Below are 22,742 nucleotides of genomic sequence, written 5' to 3' on the forward strand. Positions count from 1 at the left end.
AACACAGTAATCCTTACCAGTATAATCCTTTTGCCAGCTTCATAGCCAGGAGCAACAAAAAAAAAAAAGGATATCCTCAAAAACCTAAATCACATTTCTGAGGGGAAGAATTACATGTTAAAAATGGATATTAAATATTTCAAACCAGGCAAAATTTTCTGCCTGTAACATGAGAAATGCTTGATCTTTTATTGTTCACATAACGAATCAGACCACAGAACTGCATCTACGTATACAAAGTTTGTACCTTATAAAAATCTTTGATTTACATTCAGCCGCATTAGCTTCATATAAAAACTCCCCTTAATATGCATAGAAATTTTAGAATGTTTCTCGATTTTCAGATTGAAGTCTACAACACTGCCCAAACCCAAGATATTAGGTCATCTACGACTGGGCAGATGAATGGCATAGTTAAGTTCTGATTCTTCTGCTATTGCTGTTAATTTGCTAACAAGTTTTCTATGATTGCATTCTGATTAGAAATACTTTCGTCAGAAATCACCTGTCTCTGTACAGGATAGTTGCCACCATTAATCTGATGTGAGGACATTGGGCATCAGTGGGAATCCCCAATTAAAAAAAAAATTAAATGATGGTAGCATGTTTGGATTAGAACCTATTTCTTGGACATTTCTCAGGTGTCCCATGAATTTTGAGCTAAATGGCAAAAATAGTAGTTTCCTATGGAAAACATGGATAATCATCAGCATCATGGTCCAAAGAAACAAAGATTTTGGATAGACAATATTGTAATTCCACTGTAAACATTAAATTAACCAAGCTAGTTCAGTTAAAATAGCTAAAATTTTGCAGTCTTGATTCAGTTTCCAGTTCAATTGCAAATTGGACAGATCAATTCAATGGTTTGATTTTATCCATTGAATGCCACGTTTTTGATGCAATAATGAGTGATGCCAATTTATGGTCACATACACAAGTACAACATACAGATGCCCAAATTTCTTACTTGCAGCAGCCAAACAGACCACACTGACTACAATATACATTAAATTACCATAATATGCCAAGAAAAAGGGATAATATCATGAAAAGGATTGATAAATATTCACAATTGCAGTTAGTGGAAGAAAAAATGTGATGTTTCAATATGCAGACAGATCTTTTGGTGGTCCCAGAAAAGTTTATAGTTAGCTGATTGCTGTTGAATAAAAACTGGACTTGAACTGAGAGATGCTGAACTTCAGACTTCTGCCTGAAGGTAGCAGCGAACAAACTGATAGGGGTCCTTTATGATGTCGGCTGTTTTCTTGATGCAGCATCTTGAATGCAAAGTCAGTCCCTTTGATGGAATTGGTTAGGCTTGCCACTTTCTGCAGCCTTCTGTGTTCCTGGACGCAGACTAAACCAGACCATGATGCAAACAGTGTACGTTCAATGCAATACACCAGAAGAAGCTTGAAAAGAGAATTTGACGATGAGCCAAATCTCTTCCTCAGTCTTCTTAAAAATAGAGGGTTGGTGGGCTTCCTCAAAGTTGCCTCGATCAGCTGGTTCCAGATGTCCTCAGATACGTGGAGCTAGAAAGAACTAGCCCTCTCCACCGCCATCCCATCAATGAAGACAGGAAGTTGGTTTTTCAGTCTCATTCCTATAGTTCACAAAGTTCCTTGGTCTTGCTTTGTTCACAGCAAGTTTGTTGTTCAGGCACCACACAACTAAATTCTTCATCACCATCCTATATTCTGACTCAATTTCCAACAGCAGTGTTGTCAGAAAATGTATAGATTGCATAGGAGCTGAACTTGACTATCAAACAGTTGTATAGGGAATATCACAGGTCACAAAGCATGCAGCATTGAGGTGCCTGTGTTCATGGCCATTGAAGAAGGTGACGTTGCCCATTTTTACTGATTGAAGTCTGCCGATGAGGAAACCAAGGATCAGGTTGCAAGGGGATGAACAGAGTTCCAAATTCCTTTGTTCGATTTAAGTTTTGGCTGTATGATGGCGTTGAGCAATAGAGAGTCGTAGATGTTCTTCTGGAGCAAGTGATCCAACACTGAGTAGATGGCAATTTTTTGGCCCTCTGCTGGTGACCTGTTGTGACTACAGGTGAATTGAATCAGGTCCAAGTCCTTTCTGAGACAGGAGCTAATTTTTCCATAACCGATCTCTCAAAACACTTCATGGCAGTTATTAGGTGCCACCAGCCGATGGTGATTGAGGCAGGTCACCTTGCTCTTGGCCACTGGTAAGATTAATGTCCTTTTAAAGCCAGTGGGAACCTCAGACTGTAGCAGTGAGAGGACAAAAATGTTTGCAAAAAAACTCCCATCTAGTTGGTCCATACAGATTTTAAGGAAGTGGCCAGGGACATTATCTGACCTGAACTTTCAAGGTTGAAGATTTTTTCGTGTCAGCTTCAGAAACTGGAAGCTCAGATTCACCAGAAGCTGTGGGGGCTTGTGGGGTACACCATTGTTTTCCCTTTTGAAATGAGCACAGAAGGTATTGAGTTCATCGAAAAGAAATGTTTCTCAGTTGATGATACAACATCAAACAAAAGCAGAAAACTAGCAATACTTCAAAAGCCAACACTTCGACATCCTCAGGAAAACACAAATAGGTGAAGAAAGCTATTAAAATAGATACTAAAGTATTAGTGGCAAAGGCACGTTTGGATTTTTCTTCACTGATCAGACAAATATTAACGTTGGAAAAGTAACAATTCCAACACGTTAAGCAATGAAAGCAGCACTCTTCACTGACCACTCCACTCATCATGCTGGATGTCTAAATTAAGATTAAATTAAATTAAAACTCTGACCTGTGCCTTGTCACACATCAAATATTATATAGTTTTGCATCAGGATATGCACACAAGCTAACCATAAGTAATAAAAATCACACACCATTCGATATTTGGCTGATGAATGGACATTACCAAATTTCCAATTACCTGGCTGCAAGTTTGGTGGCAACTGTAAGAGGATATAGATTTTTGAGATAAATAGTCTACAGCTCATTTCCTATACAGTGCATTTAAACTATTACACATCTCCAAATAACATCAATAAATTGATAATGTTAGTTTTATTATGCAATGCATTACTTTTTCCAAATAAATTATTTTAAATGCTTTCAAATACAGGTTCTTTGATCCTGGTAATCAATTATTATTCCACATATTCAAACATTAAAGCAAAAAAAATACTGCAGCTTGGTAACCATCACCATTCATTTGAATCTTTCCACCTTGCTCTGAATATACATTCATATGTAAAAATTTTAAAACTTGTTTAAATTCATATTAATATTCTCCTATAGATCTAGTGTAGATCATGTAATAATATTTGAGCATTTTAAAGATATTGTCTCAACCAAAAATGGTGAAATGTTTGAAATATTAATAATTAAAATTTCTTTTATCGTACAATTCACATTAGATCCATTCTTTGTACAAAATACAGAAGTGAAAAAGTATATTAATTTCTTCTTTGATTTATGAGACTTCTCATTTGGCTAAATCTGATAACTAACATTCCCCAAAACAGGTTACAAATCTACTGAAATGCACTGTAATTCTAGTGTAGCACATGAAATTGTTTTACTCCCTCCTGATGCAGCAAACGATTCATCTTTTTTTCTTTGCCACTGGCATAATCAATGCAGAGCATATAATCAACTAAACATATTATAGGAATACACAGGGAGGTGTAGATCACATTAGCTTGCCCCATTATTCAAGTTAACTATGGCTGATATGCCCTAGAACTTGATGTTTCTTCTTGTGCCCATTGCATATATCAATAATTCTCTAATTATTCTAAAAAAATTATCCATCTTTTTAAAATACCCCCGTGAACAAGCCTCCACAAATATCCAGGGTAGAAAATTCCACAGATTCACCTTTTATGTGAATAATATCCTACACATCCAAGTTTTAACTGAGTGCTCTGTTATATTTTAACTATGCAATAAGGACATTTAAAATATTCTTTGATACACATAGCAATATGTAAAAACTAGTAGGTTATTGATCACGGAGTAGGTCTACATGGGTCAGCATGGCATTGTGGACAAAGGATCCGTGTTGTACTTTGCATGCCCCATCTCAAAATCTAGTCATTTCCTGTAAGAATTCCTCGTTCTTCTAAACACCAAACAATACAAATTCAAATTTTCTAGCTGTTTATCTCAAGATAAACCTGTCATTGCACAAGTTATCCAATGACTTCTTTCCCCCTCACTGCCATAATTCTACAGTAAACAAGAAAATCTGCAGTTGCTGGGGTCTAGTGCAATTCATTAAAATGCTGAAAAAAAAACTAGTCATGCAACATCCATAAACTTAAGCTGCCACAATACTTCCATTTTTAAACTCCAAGCCACCTAGCACTAATGGGCAATATGCATACTCATTTTAATTACTTGCTTCATCTGCAAACTTACATTTTTGATTCATCCACAAGAACACCCAGATCTCCGTGGGCCCTAGTAGGACCACATCTGGAGTATTGCATACATGTACCTGTACAGTTTATATGGAGGAGTGGATAAGCTTGCCATAGAATTAATGTAGTGAAGTTTTAGCAATTTGATTCCCGAGGTCATGTTTGTCCGAAAAGCCGAGATAGAACAAACTACCTTATGCTGTCTAAAATGTAAAAACTGAAAGTTGATCTCAATTGAACATTCTTAAGGAGCTTCACAGAATAAATGCAAATTTGGTATTCTCTTTCAAGAGTATCCTGATCTAGGAACTATAATCACCAAAGGATCAGGATAAGATGAGAAACCTATTCAACCAGAGGAATCTCCTACTCTGGGAAGTTTGGAGACCAAGTCAGGAGGTACTTTTAAGACCGAGATTAACAACTTTTTTAAAATATTAAATAAATTCCAAGCTATGGGATTGGTTCTGAGAATAAAAAGTACTTCAATTAGCCATAGTAGAGCAGGCACAAAGGGTCAAACAATCTTTTCAAACCCTATTATTATTTTTTTAAAATCTAATTCATTAATATAGTTAAAGAAAAGGAACTTTTCATTCTTACCTGGTCTGTGACTAATAGACCCCACCACGTTGATTCCTAACTGTACTCTAGTGACCAAGTCTGCTGATCGTTTCAAGGAGCAATTAAGAGTGGTAAAAATGCTGACCTTGCTGGTTTTTAATTGTCTACATTTTGCACTTGTCGTGATGCCAAAACTGCCAGTTATCGTCAATATTAATGTATAAAACTAGCAGCAAGCCCTGCCATCTGAATTTAAATACAAATGTTCCTCCACGGGGTTGCAGATTCAAAATTAGTGATGGCATTTTTGTGTCCTTTTGTTGCTGCAAAAACAATGAAAAAGTCAGGCCTTGTAAAAAATCAGTGGCTTTGAATTTTTTTTCATCCATTTTGCTGCTCGTCCAGCTTGATATTATTGTAATCAGATGCCAATTTAATAGTCTTTGCTTGAGAGCAAATTACACTGAGAAAAAGAGACTCCATGCCAAACAAACCATTGTCTCTTTAGATAGTTTCCTTCAAGGTCAAGGAGGTCTCCATTTCTCCCAAAGCTAATGAGAAAATCCAGATTAATCTGCGATCCATTTCCAAGATGGTATTTTCCATTAGGTGGCATGCCCTCACAGGAGAACAGTAAAGATTTGGCAGGGAAGTATGGTGTAGTCAGATCTGGATGCAAGTCCTTTATAGCATACCCAATGCATTGACAGATTTGTGAGGTCAGATGCAAGGCTAACCTCAAAAACATAGTTGGTGTAAAACAATGGAATGGGATGTACAGGTGAAATAGAATTAGAGAGATCTCATAACGAATGAATTTTGAAATCACTGGCTTTTCAAATTAACTGGAAAGGGCTCTGCATTTTTATTTTTAACTTTGGCATATACTCACCATTGCTTCGTTGATTAGTTTGATTTGAACTGATCCTCTCTTTCCCTACGCTACTGTATGCTATAGCTCTCTACCTGAGGGAACCATTTCTCCACATGGAAGAGACATGAACCTAGGGCTCACGTTAGATGCACAGCTCTAGGTTTTATCTTAATTGTTTTGATCTGAATTTCTTGCGCTAAGCAATAGGTTAAAAAGAATGTTACATAACACATTAGTTCATGTTGAAGGTCTTGGTCCCATGTCATTCTAATATTTGAACTTGAAGCAGCACTCTTTTTTCCAAACTGAGGCAGTCCTTATTACAACCTCATTAATTGTAGATTTTCAGCAGTAGGCAGCTCTTAAAGCACCCTTTGCAAGCAGTTTTACATATACTTTTGGATCCACAATTAAAATGGGCAGTAAACCCTGGGAGGAAAAGAATGTTACTTTGAAAAAGCATCAAAATTAAAATAAAAGTCATGACAAAAAGAGAATCAGGACAAACAATAAAAAGTGAAATTGTTTTTAATTTAGTATGTTATTTAATTTAGTAGGTTGCTTCACATTTATGACATATACGAGCAGTTTTAATACTTATGGCAAGCTTTATTTCAGTACGGCAACATTCAGGTCAAAAATTCATGAGCCATCAAAAGTAACTTGGAATTCTCTGGCTTTGTTGGCATTCTGAAGGTTATTGTGTTAAAATCATTCCAATGTCTCATTACCAGCATTTTGTAGTAAAGATGGAGTGAGGTTTGTACACACAAGATAATCCAAGTTATTCACAGGCATCTGAAATGTTACGAAGAAATCAACAGTTCTTCATTTCCTGACTAGTTGATAAGTTACATGGCCAAGGATTAGAACACAAATCCATGACGATATTTCTGGTGTGGCATGCCACTTTATCTACTGTGTGGATATCTAAGCGTTGGGATATTTCACGGGTTATCTAGGACTGCAGAGACATCACACAGCTGATGTAATGATGCATTCTTCTCAGCCAAGTAGTAATTCTAATTTCAGGCAGATCTGCGCGGGCAGTTGACTGATGCTCGTCATCCAACAAAAAGCTGGAATTCTTAAAAAACCTCCCCATCATTGAAACCTCATTACACTTGAGCACTTATTGTGTTTCACTGCTTCCATCTGACTAGTAATGAAATATTGTGTGGCAGAGCATTGAGAACTCATCTTTACTTCTGGACATTACAGTCCAAAACAATTTAGTTGGTTCAGGGCAAGTTGGTATACTTCATCCTCCACAACAGCTGCAGCACAATGCCATTCTGACAATCCTCTTCTAGATCATGACTGGAGCAGTGCCACAGGAGTTGCTTCAGCTTTAGCTAGGCCTCCATGTTTATGCCAGGAACACAAGAGCTGATGTAGTTGCACTTCAACATCCTGTATCATTCCAAACAGTCGACATGGAACACCATCAGCAAAGCTTCACATATTCTTGCTCCTACTTGTGGAGCTCTCTCCCAAAAAGCACCGCCAACTTGAAGTCTGTCTCGAGCGCAGAAATTCACTTATATTATTTACTGAACCTGGAATTGTAAAGAGCACACAGGCCATGGAAAAGTTCTGGTTTACCAGTCGGTATTCCAGAAAGATGTCTCCAGACCTCTCAATGCTCTAAACAAACCATCAAGGTCAAATTTGAGTCATGTGTTCTTGTTACAGTTGCGTCTGGTTGTAACCTGTTGTTATTCCACCTAATATGCATTCACAGGAGGGAAAAAAAAACACTGGTCACACAGCATTTACTTACACTGGGTTATTAGTAATGAATACATATTTCTCAAAACAATGCCAGTCACAACAATATTTGAAACTAATACATCAGTAATTCCCAACAAACTAATCTTTCACAATAAATACACCTGCACCAATATCCACGCAAACAAACTAAGCAAAATATATAAAGAACCATTTCTCAAAAACCATAATTTTAATTTACTCCATTGCAATCTTGTACCACATCTTCCACAGGGTGGAGTTAGGGTACAGAACAAAAAAAAGAGGCTAACAGTTTAAACAAAGAGTTATCTGATGCATTAAAAATATTGCCTCGCGTTTAGAGTACATTCTAAAAGCACATCCAAATACAGAATATTACACATACAGAAATCGAATAGCATAGTACATATCAAGAACACAAGTATAGTTTTTGCAAAATCTTGAACAGTCTGGGAACAAAGTTGTAATTTACAGCAATATACTTTCAATACTGAATATTCAAAATGAATTCCAGCTTAGATGAACAAAGAACCAAGGCCCAAAGTACAAAACCACTGATAATATTTAACATCAACTTGTCAGTTAACTGGAAACCACAAAGTTTGTTGGAGTGTGCAAAGAGAATATCAAACTTCTGAAGTAGAAAATGCTAAAATCATCCAGCTGCCAACTTCAGACATGGTATCCACAAATCCATTTTAATATGACAAAATGTTTTAATGGGGCAAGTACAAGCAACTGGGGGTGAGAGAGGAGCAGGCAATCTGAAAGAGAAGAACCACTATGTGGACTAAATTCAGGAACAAACTGGATTTAGGAAAAAACCCAAACTGGGGATGAAATCATAGAGGGCTCTCTAAGGAGAAACATTACATTAAGAACTAGGGTTGCACACAATAGATTTTTATGCTAAATTTAATTCAGAAAACTAAATAGATTAAACAAAAAATAAAGCTGAAGAGCCTGCCAAGAGTCTCAGTTAGAAATGTAGTCAGAATTCGTCAGTTATGGTAGGGCACACTAGATCTGTTCCATACAGTACTCCTGGATACTTCCTGAATCCTCGATCAACATGTATAGAAGTGTAGTCAGCATAAGGAATACAGAGCTTAATTGACAGTGCATTGGAAAGGCTGTCACGTCAGAAGCTGGTTACCCCACAGTTTAAATGCATACAGAGATGGATGAACCAGACGGGCACTTTAGTTTTCCCCTAACTGGCTTACCAGTATTCACATCCAAATATTTTTCTAGGGTGCTGTCACATCTAGGTCCACGACACCATGGGTGAACAAGAAAAGCAATAATTTAAGGGGAATGAATAGCTGAGGTGCAGATAAGGGGCAACCGTGTACAAAAATGTGGTTCCAGGACTGCATGTCATTAACTTTTACCTAAGTCAGAGATCTCCTTCCCACCACAGAACCAACTCAAAGATATCACTAAGCAGCTTTAGAGTATTTGGTGGTAGGGATCTGCAAAGAGAATGATTAGAAGCCATGGTATGTTCCAAAGGGCTACCAAACACACTGGAGGAGAGACGGATAAATTCTTCCAGGTATTGTTTAGAAGCTAGAAAACAGGTCCACAGTGGGGTTTAAGGGGCAGGTGGAGAAAAGAGAGAGAAAAAGGGGGAAGAAAGGCAGCAGATGACCTGAGGGCACAGGCAGGGGGGAAAATAGGACACCGTAGCCATTGCCAATCATTGCTTTGGACCGGATATGGTTTTAGTTGTGGAGCAAAGTATTAGCCAATGAAACAATTGTACTGTGAGGAACATCAATAAAATTTTCCATGTGCAGAATATTATGAAATAACAAGTGAACAATAAAGATACCAAATGATTTGAAATAATTCTATTAATAATTGCAGGCTCACCTGCCTAAGGAGACAGTGGGAAAGTTACGAAGAGGCAGAATTAGCTGTCACTCAAAACAGCCTATCATTGTGAATTTGATTAGGAATTCCACATCTGAATAGTAATTGAACTTTTTTTTGCTGTTAACGGAAAGGGTTAATGAATAATCAAAAGAAAAATGCAAGGAAAGGTGACATGGGAACCAAACGTTAATTATGTGGCAGACAACTCATCACTCAAAAGAGGGGCAATAATTAAAAGTTCACAAATGAAGAACATAACAGAAAGCTGCAGGCTGGTTTACTTACCTGCAGGAAGCAGCAGGAAATGTACTGGTCCAATGGATAGACGTGGCAAATGGAAGTCAATCCAGAGAATATTTAAGGCATAAAGCAGAATCAAGCAGAAAGAGAGAACATGCAATGGGCAAAAAAGGGAGAAGCAGGCATATTACAGGAAGTTTAAAGGGGAGTTTAAAAAAGTAACATGGGACAAGAATGGATTTAAAAGGGCTGCAGCAAACACAAAAGGATCCAAAAATATTCTACAGGCTTGTTAACAGCAAAATCATTGAAATGATGAACTTCCTCTTGGGAAATACGAGAGGACAGTGACACAGATGTCAGTAGAAGAGAATGTTGGGATCAGTGAAGACAGCCCCACTAATTTCAAAACTGTTGTGGGGGGAAAAAAATAGGACTGGTCCACAAGTTAAAGTCCAAAATTGGGGCAAGGCAAATTTTAGTGGCATTGGACAAGGACTTGTAAGGATTAATTGGGAGAGACCCTTTCCATGTAAAACGGTGTCTGGCAAATGGAAGACTTAAAGAGAGATAGAGAAAGTTCAGAGAAAACATTTCCTGCTAGAGTAAAGGAAAAGCTGGCATGATTAGGGAACTCTGGATAACCAGAAATATTATTGATCTGGTCAAGAGGAAGGAAGTAGTTGTCCGTCTATGTTCCTTTCAGCGGTATAGGAATTCACTTGAGGGAAATAAGGAGGTGGCATGATGTGGCTTGGTTAGAAACATCTAAGAGATTCTACAAGATTAAAAGGCAAAATAGCATCTTAGGAGAGAATAGGGCCTTTTAATTATTAACAAGGTCATCTCTATGTGGAGACACAGAAGATGGGCCAAGTCCTAAACAAGTATTTCTCATATTTTTTATGATGGAGAAAGACAGAAATTAGGAGACTCAACTAAATCATAATGTCCATGTTACAAAGCCAGTCTTTAGATCTTAAAATGCTTAAAGGTGGATCAACCGCCAGTCATGGGTAAGTTAATCGAGAGAATTCTGAGAGACAGTATCAACTTGTATTCGGAAAGCCGAGGACAGATTCAGGATAGTCAGCATCTCACAAATTTCCCTGTTTTTTTTGAAGGGGTGACCAAGATTAATGAGATTAAGGCAGTAGGCATTGTCAAAGTCCATATAGAGAAAGACCCACATGCAAGGGTGGGCCGGAAGGTGAGATTACATGGAATCCAGAATTGGCATGATGGTGGGAAATAGAGAGCTGTGGTGGGGGATGATACTCAAATTGGAAGATGTGACTAGTGGCGTGATGCAGGGATCAGTGCTGAGTCATTACAGTATTTGTCATCAATATGGAAGACTTGAATGTCAACATAGTTAATATGCTTAGTAAGTTGGTAGATGATACCAAAATCAATGGTAAAGTTAACAGAAAAGAAGATTATCCAAGATTACAAGATCAAGAAGATTTTGGAAAGTGGGACAAGGAACAGTAGATGGAATTTAACTTTGACAAGTGCGAGGGGCTGCACCACGATAAAGTGCAAGGAAAAGAGTGGGGAGCTAGAGGTAGGAAGGGGTAGGTGATAGGCAGGTAGAGAGCAGGGAAGGGAAAAAGGAAAGGAGGAATGGGGCCAGAGATATAATAAAAGCAAGGGAGAGGAGGGTGGGCAGAAAAAAAACAATGGAAGCTTTTTTGGAAATTGGAGAAGTTGACGTTGATGCCATATTCTTCGACTGTCAAAACGGAATACAAGATGCTGTTCCTCCAATTTGCATGTGGCCGCAGCTTTGGAGTGCATTAGGACGTGGATAAACATTTCACCATAAGAATGGGAATTGGAATTTAAGTGGCTGGCCATTAGGTGATCCTGGATCTTGCAGCAGACAAAGTGAAGGTGCTCAGTCTAGTTTCCCTAATGCAAAGGAACATTGGAGGGGAGGGGAACATCACTTTGTTGAGCACCATCCATGATTAACCAGTAGCCAACCACTAATTCCACTCACATTCCCCATTGCATACTTTACTGCCAGGTTTAGGCCACATGCAAAATTGAGTAACAACACATTACATTCCATCAATTGGATGACATCAACAACTTCTCTAATTTCTAGTAGCCCCACTAGCTTTCAACAAAACCCAGCCCCTTGTCTTGTTGGCCCCATTCCTCTTCATCCTTCCCTCCCCATCCTCTCTACCTGCCCAACACACACACACCTCCCTTCTTCCAGTTTCCCCACCCCCTTTCTTCACCCATCAGAGAGCATCTTCCTTAGCCCTTTGCCTCTTGCTCCTTTTATCCACTAGCTTCCCCTTTTTCCCCTCCATTTCTTCCCCCACCCCAATCTCCTATCACCTGTCAACTTGTGCTCCTACCCGTCACCCTCCCCTTTTATTCAGGCACTTGCTCTTGCTCTGCCTGAAGGGTTTTGGCCTGAAACACTGACCATCTATTACCTTCCATGGAGGCAGTCTGACCCACTGAGTTCCTCCAGCATTTTGTATGGTGATGATGTTTGCCATGCTTGTCTTCATCAATCAGGTCAATGAGTACAGAAGTAGGGGCATCATGTTATAATTGGTTTATATTGTTAAATTGTTAATAATCTGAATAATTGAATTCATGTATTTTTAGTCAAGTTTGCATATGATGCAAAGATAAATGGAGAGACAGGTAACATTGAGGATGTAGGAAGTCTGCATTCAGACTTGAACAGGTTGGAAGAAAGGGCAAAGGCGTGGCAGATGGAATGCAGTGTTAAGAAGTGGAGGGTAATGCATACAAGAAAAAAACGTGTGGACCAGCCATTCTCATTGTTTTTCAGCTATGCCCTCCCCCCACCTGAGGACCCTGCTCAAAGTTTATGGGCCCCCTTCCCTGTGAAGCAGTCAGGTTTTAGTTTCTTCCATACTTCTCTCCTACCAACTAGATTTTTAAAAAATTCTGTTATGCGAAGTGAAAAGAAAATAAGGCTATTACTTAAATGTGCTGTACACCCCCCCCCCCCCCCCACCCCATGTAGGGGGACCATTGGGCTCCCATTAAGAATGACTGATGTAGACTATTTTCTAAATGGAGAGAGAATTCAGAAATTAAAGGGACAAAGACATTTCTAGTGCAGGATTCTCAAAATATTAACTAGCAGGTAGAAAGCAAAGGAAATGCATTTCAAGAGGATTAAAACCTAAAAAGCAAGGGCATAAAACTGAGGCTTTATTTAGTTGTTGGTCAGACAACATTTAGAATACTTTAAGCAGTTTTGGGCCACTTATCTAGGGAAGGATGGGTTAGCATCAGAGAAAATCCAGAAGAAGTTTATGAGAATGATCCATGAAATAGGAGGATTAATACATGAGGAGCATTTGATGGCTCTGGGCCAGTATTCATTGGACTTTAGAAAGATGAAGGAGGATCTAATTGAAACCTACCGAATATTGAAAGACCTGGATAGACTGGATGTGGATACTTTTTCCAGTTGTAGGAGTCTAGGACCAGAGGGCACAGCTTCAGAATAAAAGTTTGCTCTTTTAGAACAGAGATGCAGAGAAATTACTTTAGCCAGAAGATGGTGAAACTGTGGAACTCATTGTCATGGTCGACTGTGGAGGCCAGTGGAACCCTGTTATAACACGATAGTTTGGGTCCCAAAAAAATATATTTGCATCACAAAAAATGTGGGGTCATGCTAAATCAGGGTTCACAAAAAAAGAGCAGTTTCAAAAGAATCAAGAAGACATGTACAATTCCTGTATTTGCAATCATCTTTTATTTCTTAAAAAAGTGATCAGGTGTTCACTGCTTGAATGTAAAATGTCACTGGCTGTGAGCAAAATCCAAAATGTTTCTGAGCTGGAGAATTTTTATGTGGTCCACATTCTGGGTCTCCAGCCAACAGAGGCTAGCCTCAAGGTACTCAATTACTTCAGACACTTTTGAGAGTGGGGGTGGAGTCTCCTCATTATCACCCTCCTGCTGTTCGGGAACCAGTGCTATAGTAACGTTACGGGCGATCTCGGAGTCCATCAGGTGCTCATATGTTGGGCATTCATCTTCGGCAGAGTACCACCAGCGCAAATTCTCTTTTAATAATTTCCAACAGCCACTTTGCCTCAAGCACCTCTTCATCTATGAAAACATAGAATTCTTGCTCATCATCTTCTTCCTTGGTGGATTGTTGGGATGAAAAGTCTGGACCTAGACCTTTCTCCCAGCATTTTTCCTCACATGACGAGTTGACTGCTGCATAGCCCTTCTCATCTAAGTGAGAAACTTCCTTCATGTTCATCCTTTTCAGATAGTCTTCCAGCGTTATTGATTTGTCTACAATTCGACAAATTAATTCACGCCTGTAATTCTGATTGAATACAGAGATGATCCCCTGATCGAGGGGCTGGATCTTAGACGTAGTGTTCTTTGGGAGGCAAGAAACTCTGATCTTTCCATCACAGCTTACTAGGTTGGCAGCTGGCAGGACAGTTGTCAAGCAAAGGAAGAGCTTTGAGTTCTAGCTTTTGTGCACGCAAATGAGCACGGACAGCAGGGACAAAAGTTTTGCAAAACCAATCCTTAAAGATGACGCTGGTCATCGAAGCATTGCTGCTCTGCGTGTATTCGAACAGTAATGACTTCACATTGACATGGTGGAAACAGCAGGGCAAGCAAAATTTCCCAATCATGAGCTGTTTTAACTTGCGTGTTCCAGACTTGTTAACACAAAACAACAACATCACACAATCTTTGTGTTGCTTGAACCCCTCACATCGATGGAAGTCATCTTTGTCTGGGATCAACTTGTGGCAGGAGGCCTGTTTCGTCACAGTTGTTCACTTGTTCCTGACGAAGCCATCTTCTTCTAACAGAGTTTTTAGTTCTGCCGGTTATTCGCTGGCAGCCGCATTGTCAGCTCAGCAAATTTCTCCAGACACTAACACTTGAGAAATCCCATGACAGCATTTAAAGCAGTCAGCCATCCATTGCTAGCTTTCAACTGTGAGGTCTCTCTGTTGATCAGCTTGTCAAACTTCTCAGCTTGAGCTTTGAGAATAGGCCCAGAAATTGGAAGGCCTTCTCACTGCACTTGAATGAACCACTCATACAGGGAATCATCAAAGCTGACATCTTTGGCTGTCTTGATGCATTTGACCTTTAGCCCCACTTCTTCCTCGACTTTCCAAAGCTACACACACAACTTATCTTCCTGAGATTTCAAGCCATGAAGTGTTGATTCAGGTATGCTGAGGTCTCATGCAATTTGGGTTTGACTTTTATTCTTGATTGTGTCGTGCATACAGCTCATCTTTCACAGTAAAAGCTTTTTATTTTCTAATGGTGTGCTCCATTTTGAAGAGAATTCAATTCCAGAGAAAAAAAATAGTCCAATGGCTCATCGCATTATATTCAGATTTGTCATATCAGGGCATGTTAAATCAGGGTTCCACTGTATATTTAAAGCAGAGATGGATAGGTTCTTGATAAGAAAGGATTTCAACAGTTACATAGTGAAGGTAAGAAAATGGGGTTGAGAGGGAAAAGTAGTGCCCTCCATAATGTTTGGGACAATGACATTCTTTTTCCTTTATTTGCTCCTATACTCCAAAGTTTTAAATTTGTAATCAAACAATGTAATTAAAGTACTCATTCCATATTTGTGTACATTTTGGTTTGACCATGTAGAAATTACAGCATTTTTAAAAAATAGTCCCCTCATTTCAGGGTACTATAATATTTGGGATCTAGTAATGGTATGTATCTTAGTCATGTTTAGTACTTTGTTGCGTATTCCAGATTGCTTGAAGTCTGTGATTCATAGACATCACCAGGTGCTGAGTCTCTTCTCTAGTGATGCTCTGCCAGTCACTACTGCAGCCATCTTCAGCTCCTGCTTATTTCAGGGGCTTGTCCCTTTAAGTTTTCTCTTCAGCATATGGAAGGCATGCTCAATTGAATTCAGATCAGGTGAATGACTTGGCCATTCAAGAATTTTCCAGTTTTTAGCTTCGAAAAATTCTTTTGTCGCTTCAGCAGTATGCTTGGGATTATTGTCTTGCTGTAGGATGAAGCGCCGTCCAATGAGTTTGGAGGCATTTGCTCAAACTTGAGCAGATAAGATGTTTCTATAGACTTCAGAGTTCATTTTGCTCCAGCCATCAGCAATTACATCATCAATGAAGATAAGTGCACCAGTACCGGTGGCAGCCATACATGCCCAGGCCATATCACCATCTTTCACAGATAAGGTGGTATGTTTTGGATGTTGGGCATTTCCTTTATGCCTCCACTCTGATGCAGGTTAATCCTGGTCTCATCTGTCCACAAGAACTTTTTCCAGAATTTTACAGACTCTTAAATACTTTTTGGCAAACTGCAATCTGGCGTCCTTTTTCTGTGGCTAACTAGTGATTTCATCTTGCCATATAGCTTCTGTATTTCTGTTCATGAAGTCTTCTGTGGACAGTAATAATCGACACATCCACACCAGAACGCTCTTGCTTAATGATGCTCCAAATTGTTGATTTTGGTCATCCTAAAGTTTGGGCGATGTCTTTTACTGCTTTCTTCCTGTTTTTCAACTTTCATTGGCACAACTCTGGTCCTCGTGATAAAATATGGCAGCTACAGACTCCAAAGGTGATCAAAAGTTTAGATGCATGTCTAGCTCTCTTATATCTGAACCAATAAAGCAATTAAACATACCCAAGTAATTAAAAGAAACACCTATGAAGCCAAATGTCCCAAACATCATCATTCCCTGAAATGAGGAAACTATGTGTAAAAAGTGCTGTAATTTCTACATGGTCAAACCAAAGTGTATTCAAATAACCTTTAATAAAATCAGGAATGTGCACTTTAATCACTTGCAAATTGAGTGATTGCAAATTTAGAACACAGCACAGGGGCAAATAAAGGAAAAAAATTGCCTTTGTCCCAAATATTATGGAGGGCACTGTAAATCAGACATGGTTGAATAGCACAACAGACTCAATGAGCTGAATAGCCAAATTCTGCTCCCACACCTTATAGGGAGACTGCACATTTTTGCTTACCCAGCTATAGGAAAAGGGTGAAGAAAAAAAAATTATGAGATTGCCAGTTCTGGTAAACTTAAATTACAAGAGGAGACGGAAGTCTGGTAGAAGAAATTTTTTTTACCAAGATGATTAACAGAATGAAACCTGTGTACAGGATACATGGAATGGGGTAGAGAGTTTGGATTCAGTCACAAGCAAAGCATTTTATCCAAGCCTGGGATCCAAACTTCAAAAAAGACAAAAGCTTTAGAGAGGGTGCAAAAGAGATTTACCAGTATGACTCAAGGGATGAAGGATTTATCTATATGGAAAAAAATGAAGAAGCTGGGATTCTTCTCCTTATAAAAGAGGAATTTCAAGAAAATCTGCTGAAGGTATTTAAAAATCAATGAAGACATGAACAGAGTAGAGATAAACTGTTCCCACTGGCACATGAGAAGTGATCATGGTCTGAAATACACTACCAAAGGTTGCAGTAGAGGCAGATTCAATTGCAGTATTCAAAAAGGAGCTTGATAAATATCTGAAAGAATTTGCAGGTCTGTGGGGAAATGGTGGGGAAGCAGGCAAGATTGTTCATAGAGAGGTAATACCACTGAAATGTACAAAATTCTTATGTGGCCAGTAGAGCGATTGTGAAGATAATGTTCACCCTGGCTGGGGGTGGGGGGGGGGGGGGGGTCCTTAATCAGGGTTGCAGTTCCAAATGTCAGCCTTTCAGGATGGACAAGAAGAAATTTCTTCAATGAGGGATTAGTAAATCTTGGAAACCTTTACAGAAACAAACTATGATTCTGTAAAATTAAGAGAGACCAATAAATTGTAAAATACTTTTTAGGTGTAAAGGTACAGAAAGAGTACAAATTTCTGAATATGATATAATTGTTACTCAAGGTTATTAAGGATACAAGATACCTTTTGTTATCGTTGGCCAAGATCAAGAATAAAACAATGAAGATCATTAAACAATTGTATGATAAATTAGTGAGGCTATAGTTAAAAGTACTAAAAATAAGAATGTAAAATGACCAGTTATAACTCACAAAAGATCTTACTAAAACTGGAGAATCATAGTTATTTGGGATTCCTCCAAAACAGAGGCTGATGGGACAGTGAAAAAAGATTATAAAGAGTACAACAGATCAATTAGCTTGACATCCATTGTACAGAATATGCTAAAATCTATTATTCAGGATATGGCAGAAAAAGCATTTAGAAAATGACAACATGATTGGGGAAATATATATGCATATTGGACGAAAAAAGTAGGTGAGCTGATTAGTAAATCTGCAGTTGACACATAAATTGACAAGGTTGGGGACAGTGAGGAAGGTTATCAAAGGACACAGCAGGATATAGATCAACTGGAAAATTGGGCACAAAAATGCAAGATGGAGTTTAATCTGAACAAGTGCGAGGTGTGGCACTTGGAGGGCAAAAATAGAATATGGTAGGACAATTGGGAGCATTAATATACAGAGATCTTGTAGTGCAAGTCCATAACACCTTGAAAGTAGCAACACAAGTTGATGGGTTATAAAGAAAGTAAACCACATGCTTCCATTGATCAGGCCATTCTTACACACTAAAACATTTTCATACTCTATAAAAATTGGCTTGTCATGTTGTAGCAAAATAAAACTTTGGTTAAGCCCCATTGGCATATTGTGTGCAATTCTGGAATTGCAGAAAAGAAGTGGAGGCTTTGGAGAAGGTACAGAAAAGGTTCACTAGGATGTTCCTTGGATTTTAAGTATTAAAAGAATATTAGCTATGAGGAGCTTATACAAGCTTAGATTGTTTTCTCTGGAGCTTTGGAAGCTGAGGGGTGACATTAAATATCAAATTATGAGAGGCAGAGATATGGTGCAGTCTATCTTTCTGCACAGCCTATATTCCTAATAGATCCAATAACCTTCATAACATATCCATTTCCCTTCTCCAACATACAGTTCATGCATACAATCTTTGCACAATTATAATTACCCAATTTGCTCTCAGATAGTGCCTGCTATTTGCCCTAATCTGGTACATAAAATCACGTATTCTTTCCATTTTGAGTCTCCACATTTCTTCAGTTCCAAATGGTTATCCCATTTAGCAATGCCACTATCTATGAGATCACCTTGCCACATTTTCCTGTATTCCACTTTACATTCCTGTCCAAAGTCTTCTCTCTCCAATTCAATCTGGCCCTCTTTCTTCACACCAACACAGGAAGGTGGCATTACTCCCTTTCCAATCACACAACTTTGATCTATGTTCCCTCTCTCATTTCAATGGCACTCCTTCAAGATTTTGTTATTTCTTCACTGAATGATTGAGAGCTTCACACCAATTCCCATTTGCACATGGCCATCACCAAGGTCTCCGTCCAGTGATTCCAGAAGCCCTTGGATCACTTGTCTGCTTCTCCCTTCAATAAAGCTATCATATTGATTGCTGTTACTTTAGGTCGATATGCAAGTGCAGCTGAAAGCAAACCCGAGCAGTTGGTCTTTTAACCACTTTATTCATTACTCTGCATTCTATCTGCCTACTTCAGCCAGATCAATTTCATTACATTTCACCAATCATTTTCTCTAAGCATCATCTCCAAAAACATACACCTACCAATGCTCAATCTAAATTAATCTTTTCACCAATACCTCTGATGAAAGGTCATCCACCTTAAATGAACAAAGAATTTCTGCAGGAACTCAGCAGAAATGGTCAGTCCACATTTCATCCACCTGAAATGTTCAGTTTCCATCACCTCAGATGCAGCCTGGTTCCATGGGTATTTACACCATTCTCTGCTTTGAAGTCTAAATTCCCACCCCCATGCATTTCCTTCCAATCACACCATCATCCCCTCTGATTCCTTCTCTACCCAATCTCAGAGCCAACTGCACACCTGACCTGGTCACTTTCAAAACTATTGACCTGCTTGCTAAATGTTGTCTAACCTTTCCTGTCTAAACTCCCAATTCTACCCTATTCCCTGCATCGAAATACCCTGTACAGAGGTTTCATCCAGTTTGCTGCCTTGGTGAGACATTCTCTTCCTTCCAACAGCAGCAAGATCATTCCCAATACACTTCGGTCCATTCAACTCCCCCACACGTCTTGAAGGTCTGCATTGCTAGGATTCAGTTCCGTCCAGAAAAATCTTTTGAGAACGGGGCTCATTCTGGTCTCCACAGCACAAATGAAAGAGCATCCTGTCTGAAGTTGCTTTTCCACTCATCTAGTGGAGACGGGCATTATTCTCCAAATCTCCTCACTGGAGGACGTGAAACTGAGAAGGGGAGCAGAATGGGAAGGAAGGGCAGATTGCACTGATGCTGGAAGTGGAGAAAAGCAGTCAAACAGTCCTGAAATCAGTGAAATCTCCTGACCCACTTGACAAAATCTCCACCTTCATCCATCTCCATCAAAGTACTATTACATAATTCACGTGCTCATTCATCTACTGAGAGGTTGAAGCCCAATAATGTGAGGTTGAAGCCAATAATGTGGGGTGGGGGGGGGGGGGAAGAGAGCATGAACCCACATCTTACCACCATTTAATATGTACGGTTTTATTTCAATTGCATGATGTCAAATTCTTACAACATATTCCTGTTGAGAGAGAATTTAAATCAGTATTACACGCACCAGCCTTTCCGTCATGATAAACCCTGTGGACGTGCATTTTGAAATAAACCAAGGAGTCGACTCAAATTCCAGAGGTTATCAACATGTCTCCTCATTGAGCTACTGTCGATGGGGTCAGTAAAAACAGATTATTTATGGCGAGGAGACGACCCACAAGGTCACTTTATCGAAGGAGAGTAGTTAAACGATGCGAGCCCTGAGACAGAACCCCGGAATTGTTGGCTTTTTAATGTTAAGCGCGACAAATACCCAGAGGTAATAATAATTGTTTTGACAGCCCCAGCCCACTTCCGGAGGCTTCCTGCCGCCGGCACGCGCACACCCAGGGAGGTCCAGACCAACTCTGGCCGCAACGCGAGCCGCCGCCGCCGCCTGGTTTGGCTCCAGGCAGCACCCATACAGAGGCAGCCCCGAGGACCGTTAAAAGCGGCCGTCGGGCGACGCCGGCTCCATTCGAAGAGCCGACTCCTTGAGAAGCCCCCACGGAGCCGACTGAATGAGTGAGTGGGGAATCTTATCGGAGATGCTCGGGCGATTGCACCTGAGGCGCATGGCCGTGAAGGATGGAGATGAGCATCCCCGGGTGGGGCGGGGAAGGGTGGGAAGAGAGGGCGGCGGCGGCCACGACTCCAACCCCAGCCCGCCGACTGCAGAGGTCGACATCGCGGGTCGGAGCCGACGAGACCTGGCTGCGAGGGAGGGGAGGGAGGAGGGGGGGGGACAAGAGATGCTGGAGCCTCCCGCCGCGGGTGGCCGAAGTTCGAATGAGGGAAGGTGATTTTCTTTCTGTCTCTCTCTCCTTACCTCATTGTGATAGAACTCGGCCGATTTGCGAACATCTGCCTCTGCCGCCATCGCGATGCCGCTCGCTGTCCGCTCCCTCCCTCCCTCTCGCCCGCCCGCCCGCCGGCCGACTGATGACGCACCGGAGCGGGGAAGAAAGAAGGAGCCGGCGCGCGCGGCCCCCGCCCCCACCCCAACGCCGCATCCCCCGGCCACCGGCATTGCGTCCACAACGTTCGACCTTGCCCCGCCGCCGCAACCCTCTGCCCTTCTGCCCATCCAATCCTTCCGTGCCGATCCTGGTTCCCTCTATTATTTCTGCGCCTCCTGTGTCTCACTGCAAACTCCGCAGGACTCTTCCCTAATGTAAGCTCCTTCTCAATCCCCAAACTGAGGGGGGGGGGGGGGGCTTTGGAGTTGGCCAAGGGACTCGGGCATCGCGACCACGGATGATCGTCCAGCCGTACAATGAACGCATTCTTACCATTGAGGAAAGGATGCGCTGACGATTGAGAAGGTTCAGAGGAAGTTACCAATAAAGGGTTATCAGATGAGGAATGTTTGACCACTCTTGGAATTCAGGAGAATGAGGGGTAGGGGTGCGGGGTCTCATTTTAACAATTTCAGACCGAGTGCATGAAGAAAGGTTGTTTCCCACTGCCAGAGAGTCTAAGAAAGGCAGGCGGAAGGGGCACAGTCTCTCATTCTGCTCATCCAGGGGTGCAGTGCTAAATTTGTAGGTGCTAGAGCTCACCCCCAAAGAACCGGCGACAAGGAGGTGCCCAGAGCTTCCCCCCCCCCCCCCCCCCCCCCCCCCCCACCCCCCTGAGATGTCAGAACGGTGCTCCGGCAGCACTGCAGCCCTGTGCTCATCTAACCTGCCATCTCTCATCCACTGAAATTCTTTGCCTCTCCTTGTACCTTCTTTCTTTTCATTTCTCTACAAGCCTTCACCTCCACCTGACTTTATCTTCCCCAATGTAATCTCTGCATCTCCATCTGCAAACCTGTTTCTCTTTCTCAATCTCAAGACTGGTGCTGTATTGGCAACTGATGATTTTGGTGTTGGTTTCGTGATTAACGTTAATGATCAGAATCGAAACCACAAATGATCATGATAATTATTTTATTGTTATACACCACCATAATGCACTTCTTAATTCATTTAAGAAAGAATGTGCTGATGTTCGAGAGCTGCTGTCTCATCTTTACTGTGCAAGCATGGCATGAATGATAAATAAAGGTGATTTGACTTGACTTGGTTCTGAGGACGTTCACAAGGATAATTCTGGGAATTAAAGGGTTGTAGGTTTGACTGCTCTTGGCCTTATTCATTAGGAGAATCAGGTGGGGAGGGGGATAAAGGTGGTGGAAGGTGGAGATGTCTCATTTAAACAATTTGAATGTTGAAAGGCATAGACAAAGTAGATGTAGAAAAGTGGTTTCTCAGATGAGAGCATCTAAGACGAGAGGGCACTAGAACAGAGAAGCAGAGAAATGTTTTTAATCAGGGGGTGGTGAATCTGTGGGATTTGTTGCCACAGGCAGTTGTAGAGGGCAAGT

General features: G+C 40.5%; 2 long non-coding RNA genes across 2 annotated transcripts in view; one reads left to right on the forward strand and one right to left on the reverse strand.

Moving 5' to 3' along the window:
* Positions 1-21,299, reverse strand: part of LOC138737097 (uncharacterized) — a 77,529-nt gene extending 56,230 nt beyond the window's left edge. The window contains exon 1 of the long non-coding RNA XR_011340766.1: positions 21,201-21,299. This is a non-coding gene — a long non-coding RNA (uncharacterized lncRNA). The remainder of the gene's footprint in view (positions 1-21,200) is intronic.
* Positions 20,816-22,742, forward strand: part of LOC138737098 (uncharacterized) — a 169,111-nt gene continuing 167,184 nt past the window's right edge. The window contains exon 1 of the long non-coding RNA XR_011340767.1: positions 20,816-20,896. This is a non-coding gene — a long non-coding RNA (uncharacterized lncRNA). The remainder of the gene's footprint in view (positions 20,897-22,742) is intronic.

Source organism: Narcine bancroftii, chromosome 6, assembly GCF_036971445.1.
Source record: "Narcine bancroftii isolate sNarBan1 chromosome 6, sNarBan1.hap1, whole genome shotgun sequence".
NCBI classification, from domain to species: Eukaryota; Metazoa; Chordata; class Chondrichthyes; order Torpediniformes; family Narcinidae; genus Narcine; species Narcine bancroftii.